Source organism: Pinus tabuliformis, chromosome 4_1 (genome assembly GCF_031772625.1).
Source record: "Pinus tabuliformis cultivar Carrire ecotype Pingquan chromosome 4_1, CPIR1, whole genome shotgun sequence".
Lineage (NCBI taxonomy): Eukaryota > Viridiplantae > Streptophyta > Pinopsida > Pinales > Pinaceae > Pinus > Pinus tabuliformis.
Window position 1 is genome coordinate 382,875,385 of NC_142303.1, and position 10,593 is coordinate 382,885,977.

The window sequence follows — 10,593 nt, forward strand, 5'->3', positions numbered from 1 at the left end:
CAGTCTTTACTCTCTCAATCATTAGAGACATGTAGCTAGTGTACCAATCTGGTGACCTTCTCTATCTGCACTGATTTTAAGAAGCACCCACATTCTCCCTCACATCTTTCACAAGTCTCTTAGATTCTCTGGTTCTCTCCCTACCTTCTATAGATGGTTTTTCTTGAGTGGTTGTCTCTACTCTCTTCTCCTCAACTTGTGGCTGCTCCACAACATCATGAGGCTCCTCCTTTGGAGCTAAAATCTCATCCTCTAGTGGGATCTGGAGCTCCCTCTCCAGAGAGCACCACATGTCTTTGTCTTCATCAAATTTGACATCCTGTCAAGCAACTCTCATTCTGAGGGATGGAAAATACACATGTTAGTTGTGGGGAGTTTCTAAGTAACTAAAAAATACCCCCAACTTTGTTTTCGGCTCTAGCTTCTTCCTTGATTCTTTGGAGACATGGAAATAGAAATAGGCTCCAAAGATCTTGAAGTGTGATACATCCAACTTCCCCCCTGAAAATCCCTCCTCCAGTGTGATCATGAAAAAAATCTGATGAGGACTCCTGTTCTGCAAATAGACTGTTGTGTTGCATGCTTCGGCCAATAGGTTAAGAGGTAGGATTTGGTCATGCAACATTGCCCGTGCCACTCCCATAATGCTTCAGTTCTTCCTATCAACCACCCCATTCTGTTATGGGTTGTGGGGTGCTATCAACTCTCGTTGAATGCCTTCTTTTGCAATTTTCTTTTTAAACTCATTCAACACGTACTTAGCTCCATTATCGCTCCTGAGAGCCTTCACCATCTTACCCATTTATTTCTCCACCAGTGCCTTGAACTCTAAGAACTTGTATACATTCTCATCCTTCTTCTGCATGAATAAGATCCAACACTTCCGTGAGTAGTCATCAATAAAGATGAGAAAATACTTGTGCCTAGTAGTGGAGGATGTTGAGAAAGGTAAAAAAACATCAGAATGGACCCTTTCAAGGACTGCATGTGCTCTGTTGTCCCTTTCATGGAAAGTGGCATTTGTGTACTTCCCCTAGGCACACCCTTTGCATGTGTCCTTTGCTCTAGTGTTCCTTTGGGGAGGCCTGTGGTAATTTGCTACTTGATCTTCGAAGTGCCATGATGCAAATGGCTAAAGTCTTCTATGCCAAATTTCATCGACATCGTGGCTTTGCACCTTCTCCACCTTTGTTCTCAATGTAGCACAGTCTTCCACATTTATCTTGTAAATTTTTTTCGCACGAACCCTGATCTACTTCACCTGTCCTATGGCATTGTTTCTCAGGAATGCCTTTGCTTTGCTAAATATCACATTGTAATGACGGTCTTCCAAAACTGTAACGGAGATAAGATTCTTATTTAGATCTGGAAAAAACATCACATCCTTGAGCCTAAGAGGGGAGCTCGACTCCCTTCGATCATCTCCCATCTCGATGTGCATATAGAGATCCTTCTCCTCCAAATCACTAAAAGATATCTAATCCCTAGCATATGGAATGAGGCACCACTGTCGAGGTACCACATTCTTCACATCACTTTGTTGGCCATGCATGCAATGAGAGTAAAATCAAGCTCGAATTGTGAAACAAAGCTTCACCCACTTCTCCTCCTAAAGTCTTCTTTCTTGTATTATTATGTGGACACTTTGTGGCATAGTGCTAGAATTCATGACAGTGAAAGCACTTGATTATGGACAAGTATTTCTTCTTGCCCCCTCAACTAGATTATAGTTTGGATTTGGATTTCTCCCCTTTCCCTTTCTTTTCCTTTCCATCGAAGGCATATCTCTCCTCATCCTCACTGTTGGATGAAGTTTTGTCTCTAGTATTCTACCTTATTTCTTCCTGCACCAGGTTGTACCATAAACGATTCCAACTTGGTAGTTTCTCCCTACCATTTACTGAATCTTGATAGCTATGCCAGCTCTTGGGAAGGCCTAAAAAGGGATAAAGCTACCAAGCCTTCTTCAGGGACATTAACACCAACCCTACCAATTTCATCACGACACTGTGTAAACTTGCTTAGATACTGCATAATTGTGTCATTATTCTCCATATTAATACTTTGAAGTTTGTCCATGAGTTCCAGCTTCTTGTGGTCACTATTATTCTCGAACAATTCAGTCAATGTTTTCTGCATCACGAACAAAGTCTCTTTTCCATGGATATTCGAGATAATATGATCATGTACTCCCTCCAATATGATTATCCTCGCTTTGGACACATCTTTCTTCCACAGAGCAATATTTTTGACATTAGATGCTTGCAGTTTTGCTACATCTGTCTCGATGTATTCTACTAGCCCATTATCATCCAATACTACCTCCATGTGGTTTGTACATGAAACAAAGTTTGAGGTGCCTTCCAAGTCACACTCGAGACTGAGTCCATTGAAAGCCATCTTCTTAGTTCTGAATAAAACTTACAACACTAATCTCCAAATTCGAACTTCCTGGAATGACAACTTCAAAATATTTGTTCTAGAGTGATTCTAGCTCCGATACCATGTAGAAATTAATGTGTACATTCAATACTGTTCATGAAATTTACTAAATCACAAGACTTAAGCTACTCTACTAATTTGTAGAAGTTAATTCACCATCTAGAACAAAAACCATAGACATGAAAAAGGAAACATCACACATGCACAAATATTTATCTAGGGGAAAGAAACTGCTTAAAACCCCTTACTATCTATATTGCATTAATAAGAGAATAGAGAAAAAATACATAAGCTTGCTCAATCTTGAGCATACTCTACAAGTGTATAATCTATCTATTTGCTTGACTAACTGAATCTGGCCAAAAATTAGCCAATTTTCAAGCCCTCCAAGCTCCTATTTCCTTTAATTGTTTCCTTGGGAAATTGACCCCTATTATTTAGGAATTTCCCACCATTTAATTGCGCAATTCCCTAGGGTCCTTCCTCTGATTGCATGCACCACTTGTACAGATTGGAATATGCTAAAACTGATAGTACACTACCTTAGGATATCCATCTCAATTGGATAAATTGAATTCTTTGAATGAAACAATTATTTTGGGCTAATTGATCACTTAATTGGTTGATCATTGAGTTTGGTTGTAGTTCCACTTCCACAACTTGACCTCCACTAGTTCTTCTGACAGTTAGAACTAGTTAAACTGAAAATAACTCAAATTAATTGAAATAGATTTATACAAATTAGCAATCAAATACACTGAAAAGAAATCAAGCTTCCTCAACTCAAATTAAATGAGTTAGACGAGTGACAAGTGCCATGTCACCTTAATTAACTACCTCCAAGATTTATGCTGAAATAGAAATTTGATTTTTCTTTAGTTTGACCAAGGCAAAGTCAAATTGAGATTTTATTATTGCATTTTCAACAATATCATCCAAGAATGGTTCATTTATGTGATGTAAAGGATGTTTCCCCCTTGAAGAGGATTTTTCTCAAGTTGTTGATCTATCTTTTATTTTATTCTGTGATTTGGTTTATTAACATTTAGTATCAGAGGTTTGAATTCTAGGGTTTTGTTGCTTCAAATAGGCCATCTTGGTATTTTTGATATAACATTTTTTCTACGAGGCTTCAAAAGCTGAAATTTCGACCAGAGCATAAATCTTGGTGAACTTAGTGTAAAAATTTCAGATCTTGGTTCGCTAAATTTTATGATATATGGTTCGAAGAAGTTAGGGTTTTTTCAAGCTCCATAATTCAATCTCAAACAGGTGAGCTAAGGAAAATTGTCATATATTTCACTCTGAGCATAGGATTTGAATTTTTTAAAAATGACTAAAATTTCAAGGACTATATTTTGTCGTGTATCATTTTCAGAGCCAAAGATCGAAACAATGACATGTGAAACTCTATATAAGTTCACTTTATTCAACCAATCTATAATCAGGTCATCATGAGATATTGGGCATAACGTTTACTTGAAGAATCCAATCTTGGTAAGACTTGTGTCATTGGAAATAAGACACATAGGGATACCAGAAGGAAAGTTTTTACACCTTGGAGATCCAAAATTATAGAGATACAATAGTTTCAATATCTAGCTCCAAAAAAAAAGCAAAAAGGTGTGTATCGTTTTTTAATTTGCAACTCTTATGTTTGAAAAATTAGTTTCAAGTGATTCAAAGGGCATAGAGAAGCACATATATCATTATTTAATTCCAATATGGCTTGAAACAAAAAATGGACACATGCAGTAAGCAACTAGAAAGCTCTAATATGACACATGAAGAAGAGGAAGAAATGATACATGCAGATACATCAAAATTACGAGACCAAGTGCAAAACATTTCACTCTCACAAAGAGTAACCAAACATGAATTGGAAGAGATGATGAATGTGAACATCGATGGTTTAAAATGGAAAATGGGTGGTTTAGAAAGAAAAAAAGAAAGCGAAATGGAAGGTTTGAAGTATGGTTTAAAAGCATAAATGGAAGGTTTGAATGATGGTTTAAAAGCATAAATGGAAGTTTTGAAGGAAAATTTGACAAAGTTGCTACAAGAAAGGATTCCTAGTGGTGATAAGGTACTCCATGAAACTCGTGATAAAACAAAAGGAGTATTAATCATGATTTTAGAGACTATAACTTTGGATTGAAGACTAAGCCCATTCCAAAGATCGATATGAGGAAGTTTAATGGCAAGGATCCGGTAAGTTGGATACTACAGATGGGGCAATTATTTGATCTACTTGATGTGCCGAACACACAAAATGTATGCATTGTATATTTATATTTAGAACAAAATTAGTTTGCATGGTATCGATGGCTTTGTTCTCATAAATCAATTGTCACTTGGACAATTTTTGTGGAATAATTGGTGGCACTTTATGATGATAGAAAGAGAAATACCTCCTTTAGCCAATTGATAAATCTCAAACAAAAGGGTTCAATGGTGGAGCACATTGAGCACTTCCAAATATTTAATATCAAAGTAAATGGTATTCCAAAGGAGCATAAGATTGATGTTTTCATAGGATAAAATACAACATGAGGTTTTCCTTTGGGAACCTGATTAATTGGAGAAGGTATTCAAGGTGGAAAGAAAATTTGAAAGAAAAATTATGGCAACAAGGAAGTCTACCACTCACAACTATAAATATGGAAGTGTTGTTGCTACTAGCCTTCCACAACCTACAAGGTCAACACCACAACAATTGGAGGAAAAAAAGAGCAAAATGGATTTGTTATAGTTGTGATAGAAAATACACTAAAGGTCATACGTGTGTTGAGAAGAAACTATTTTACAAAGATTGTGAAAAGGAGGAAGAAAAGGAATAAGGAACATCAAATGAAGAGGAATGCACCTAGAACCAACCCTAGGAAAAGAAGAAATGAATTCGACAATATATCGTAATTCATTGGCAGGAATTACTACACCTCAAACTCTCAAGATAGAAGGATTATCAAGAAGAAAAAGGTAATAATGTTGATTGATTCGGGTAGTACCCATAATTTTATTCTTTGTAATATAGGTAAGGAATTGAATTTCTTTCTATATCCAACACTAGAGTGTCAAGTGATGGTTGCAACTAGAGGAAATATAAATTTCTTTGGAAAGTGCCATAATATAAATCTAACCATGGAAGACTATGTATTAAATAGTCCAATGATTTCCATTCCAACGGGTGGTGCTGATATTGTACTAGGAGTCCAATGGTTACAATATTTGGGGACAATAACTTTTCATTTTAAAGAACTTTTTTTGATTTTTTTTTTTGGGAAGGAAAGGAAATTGAATTAAGGGGTATCACACAAAACCTTAGAAAGATAATCAACTTTAATGGCATGACAAATATTTTCAAGAAGGAACAACGAGGGGTAATTCCACAATTGTGTTCACTGGATGTTCAAACTTCTAAGTCATCAATTTCTCTAAATTTCCAAAAAGCCTTTGAAAATCATTCCATGGTGTTTGAGACTCCCAAAGGCCTTCCACCAATTCATGATTATGATCATGATATTCAATTAATTCTAGGAAGTTTTCATCCAAACATTAGGCCTTATAGATATCCCTATGCCCAAAAGAGTGAAATTGAACGCATGGTTGCAAAAATGTTAGAGGCCGATATAATTCAACCTAGTCAAAGTTCTTTCTCTGCTCCAGTAGTATTGGTACACAAGAAGGATGGATCACGGAACATGTGTCTAGATTATAAGGAGCTCAAAAAGCTCATTATTAAATATAATTTTCCCATTCTTGTCATTGATGACTCGTTGGATGAATTACATGGAGCAATTTACTTCACTAAGTTGGATCTTTGTTTAGGATACCATGAAATTAGAATGAAGAATGAAGACATTATGAAAACAACATTCAAAACTCATGATGGTCATTATGAGTTTTTGGTCATGCCTTTTGTCCTTACTAATGCACTTTCCACATTTCAAGGTTTGATGAATTCCATTTTCAAAACCTTCCTTAGAAAATTTGTGTTAGTATTTTTTGATGATATACTAATCTAAAACAAGTCTTGGAAGGATCATGTTCAACATGTTGACATGGTGTTCAAACTATTGGAGGAGAAAAAATTATATGAAAAATCATCCAAATGTTTCTTTGGGGTACATGAGCTCGAATACTTGGGTTATATTGTATCTCATGAGGGTGTTAAGGTAGACGCTAACAAAATTAAAGCCATTTAGGAATGGAAAATCCCCTTTGCCTTGACCTACCAGCTTACATGCACATCTACTTAGTTGTTAATGCAGACAACTTGAGACTATTTGAACCTTCATTAATTGAAGATCCCAAAGAGCAGAGTCAATTGCCTTCTATTGATGATCTGTTACCTAAATGTCTTAATGAGTTGCAGGAAGATACAGTTCTGGATAGGAAGGTAAGAACTACACGCAAATGGATGTTGAGTACCTCAGGATCAGACTCAAAGGTTCAAAGCCAAGCAGTGTGAAATGGATAGGAATTGAGCAAGTGAGGAAGAAATACCCTCACTTGATTGATGCTTGAAAGAAAACCAACTTTTGGTGGTCCAAAATATTTTTCAGTTGGAAGGCCGTGATATGAATTGGATCCTAGGAACTCTCTAAGTTTTCATGATTGTTTCAAATTATGCTAAAAGATTCAAGTCCTAGAAAAGATCGAAGCTATCAGAAGGAATCCTCATAACAATTGCAGTTGTGGCCAAAGCGAAGCAATGAGGACCCTTGGTCAAGCGCGTAGACCGTTGGCCCATGGTAAAGTGCAATGGCAAAAAACTGGCAAAATCGGAGGCTAATTCGGGAAACAAAGGTGGATTCTGATACGCGATTAGTGCTAAGTGCTAATCACGTATCGTAGGGCATCCCCCTCAGTGAAGGAAACCCCCAAAGTGCTCGGACCTGAAATCTCTATAAAATTTGGAAAAGTAACTATTTCGGTTCCGTAGTGAGATTCCCCAAAACTAGTAGGATATCAGAAGGCTTTAAGGTGGTAAGTAGCTTTGACTGAGTCCCGCATGATGCCACACATCGAGCAACATGCGTTCGACGGATGAGAGAGAAAACTGCCCGCATCAGATGGGTAAACATCGTGTGACTTGTCTGCCCAATATGAAGGACGACCATAGGATCTGGGGGGCCCAGATCAACGATGGAGATATGTCCTAATGACTGACCAGATTTGATAGGTTAAAAAGCAAGATGATAGGGGATTTGAAGTCCGACATGGATGATGAGTTGGCAAACGATTCGTGTTCATGGGCAATCTTGAAGCAAACAGATTTAATGGAAATTTGAATATGATTTAGGGAATCTAACACCCAGTTCGTTAGCAAACAGGTGGCCACCTCCCTGTGAGGCGTTACCTAGTGATGATGACGTAGAGCAAAGGAAACGAACAAACAAAGGAAAGGAAACCAGAAGGCCGGGAAGCAGAAACGAACAGTCAAAAAGAACAGACTGGCTTTAAAGCCATAAACTGACAAAAGCATATAAGAAAGCATACAGAGAGGTAGAAAAGAGTTAGCTAGACACAGGAAGCTAATAGCAGAGAACAGAGAGTAGAAGACGAGCTGAAATGAAGGCAACATCGAGCCAGACAGAGCCAGAGAGAGTTAGAGAGAGTCTGTGTACTCCATTGAAGGCTTGAGAGGTTTAAGAAAACTCCTCAACATAGGCCTGTCATACTACTGTGACCCTCAGAGGTCGAGTTTCAGTAAGGAGAGTTTTTGCACTCCATTACCACTGACTCCATTCTGTTTAGTGAGTCTCGAATTGAGCTCACTGTTGTAAGAGACATGCTTGAAAACATAATAGAGAGGCCACCAATGAAAGGCTGGACCAGGAGACGTAGCCTAGAAGCATTGGGTGAACTCCTTATTAAACTTGTTTTGTTTATATGTTTGACTATTATGTTTTCTCTGATTGCCTCAGTGTCTATGTATTCTAGCAATCTTATCGATCCATTGCATAAGTAACATAGGCACATCCATGCACATGAGTCTGTAATACCTTTAATTCTTTGTCCTGGATAAATTCCAGATCATTAGGAGGGCACTCAATATTTTTTTAAAACTACCATAGGGTTAAGAAGGATTTTTTTGGGATGGCCTTAAATCTAATATTCAAAAGTTTGTGGCAGAATGTTTGGTTTACCAACAAAATAAAGTTGAGACAATTAAGACCTCAGTTCTTTTACAACCTTTATCCATTCCAAGTCAGCATTGGGAGGATGTATCAATGGATTTTATCACATGTTTATCCAATCCTTTTAATCCTAGTATAATTGCTATTGCATTTATGGAAACAGTTCAAAATCTACATGGAAACCTAAACATTATTGTAAGTGACAAAGATCTCATTTTCATTGGAATTTTTTGCACGGAATTATTTTCTTGTCTTGGTACTCAATTAGCTCATAACTCATCTTATCATCCTCAATCTGACAGGAAAACTAAGACAGTAAACAAATGTTTGGAAGGATATCCTCATTTCTTTGTATCTGATAAACACACAAAATGGGTTAAGTGGTTACCTTTGGATGAATAGTGGTATAACAATTCCTTCCATACTACAAAAAAATGACGCCATTTATGGCACTTTATGGATATCATCGATCACCCATCACATCATCTTTAAGAAAAATTATAAGGTTCAAGCAGTGGAATATCACGTTGAGCATCAACAACAAGTTCTCCACCTCTTAAAGGATAACCTCACTCTCACACACAATCAAATGAAACAATAGGAAGATCAACATCACAGTGAAAGAATTTTTGATGTATGTGATTGGGTATTTTTACATCTACAACCATACAAACAAAGGCCCATCAAGAAAGTTGAGAAGGATAATAAATTATCACCCATGTATTATGGTCCTTACAATGCGTTGCAAAAGATTGGTACCGTGGCAAACAAATTGGAGTTTCCTGCATCTTCCTAAGTACACCTAGTTTTCCATGTTTCATGCTTAAAGAAGGTTATTGGTGACAAGCTCCCAGTTCAAATAGTATTGCTAGAAATTGATGAAGAAGCAAAAATCATTGGAGCCTGAAGAAGTCACGGAAATAAGAACCTGATAGTTATGGAATCGATTAATTTTATAGTATCTCATTAAGTGGGATAACTTTCTCATTGAAGATTCCACATGGGTGGATGTGAATTTTATACAAAAGTATCTGGAACTATTCAATCATTGAGGACAACACTTTTTGAAGGAGAGGGGAATGTTAGGTCCCTATAATACTAGTGTATCCCTCTTGTTGTTATTGTTAGTGTAGCCTCCTATGTTATTATTGTGCCCATGTTGCCCCCATGTTGTTATTGTTGTGCCCCATAGAAGCCCACTATTGTTATTGTCGCGCCCTTACATTATTATTGTTATGTAGGCTCTGATTATATTATGTCCCCTTCGAATCCTATATATATTAAGGAGGTCTTGTCATTTGTATCAACCAATAATTGTTCATTTATGTGATGTAAAGGAGGTTTCCCCCTCGAAGAGGCTATTTCTCAAGTCATTGATCTATCTTTTCTTCTATTTTGTAAGTTGGTTGCATAACACACTATACCCAAGAAATATGCCCTTTAGACTAGAAGGATCCAATTTCTTTCTCTTATCCTTAGGTATATGAATATACATGGGACACCCTAATATTCAAAGATGATCCACACTTGGCTTCTTTCCTGTAAATGTTTTAGAGTGATGTTGAGGATCTTGTGTGGACTTCTGTTATGCAAGTAAACAACTATCACACATGCATCTTGATCATGTAGCATGGCCCTGGAACATTCTTCAATTGTTCTATTCTTCCTTTCAACCATGTCATTGTGTTCAGGATTGTAAGGAACAATTAGCTCCCTCTTAATCTATGCTTCCTTGCAAAATGTTATTAGTTCTTTGGAGGTGTATTCTTCACCATTGTCAAACCTCAGAGTCATTATATTTCTCTCGGTTAGATCCTCCACTTCATTCTTAAATTCTTAAAACTTATTTAATACCTCATCCTTGTTATTGAGGAGGTATAGGCAAGTTTTCCTTGAGAAATCATTAATGAAGGTCACATAATATTGATGCCCACCAAGAAATTTGACTGCCATAGGTCCACATACATCTAAGTGTATGAGATCTAAAACTTCCTTAGATCTGATATCA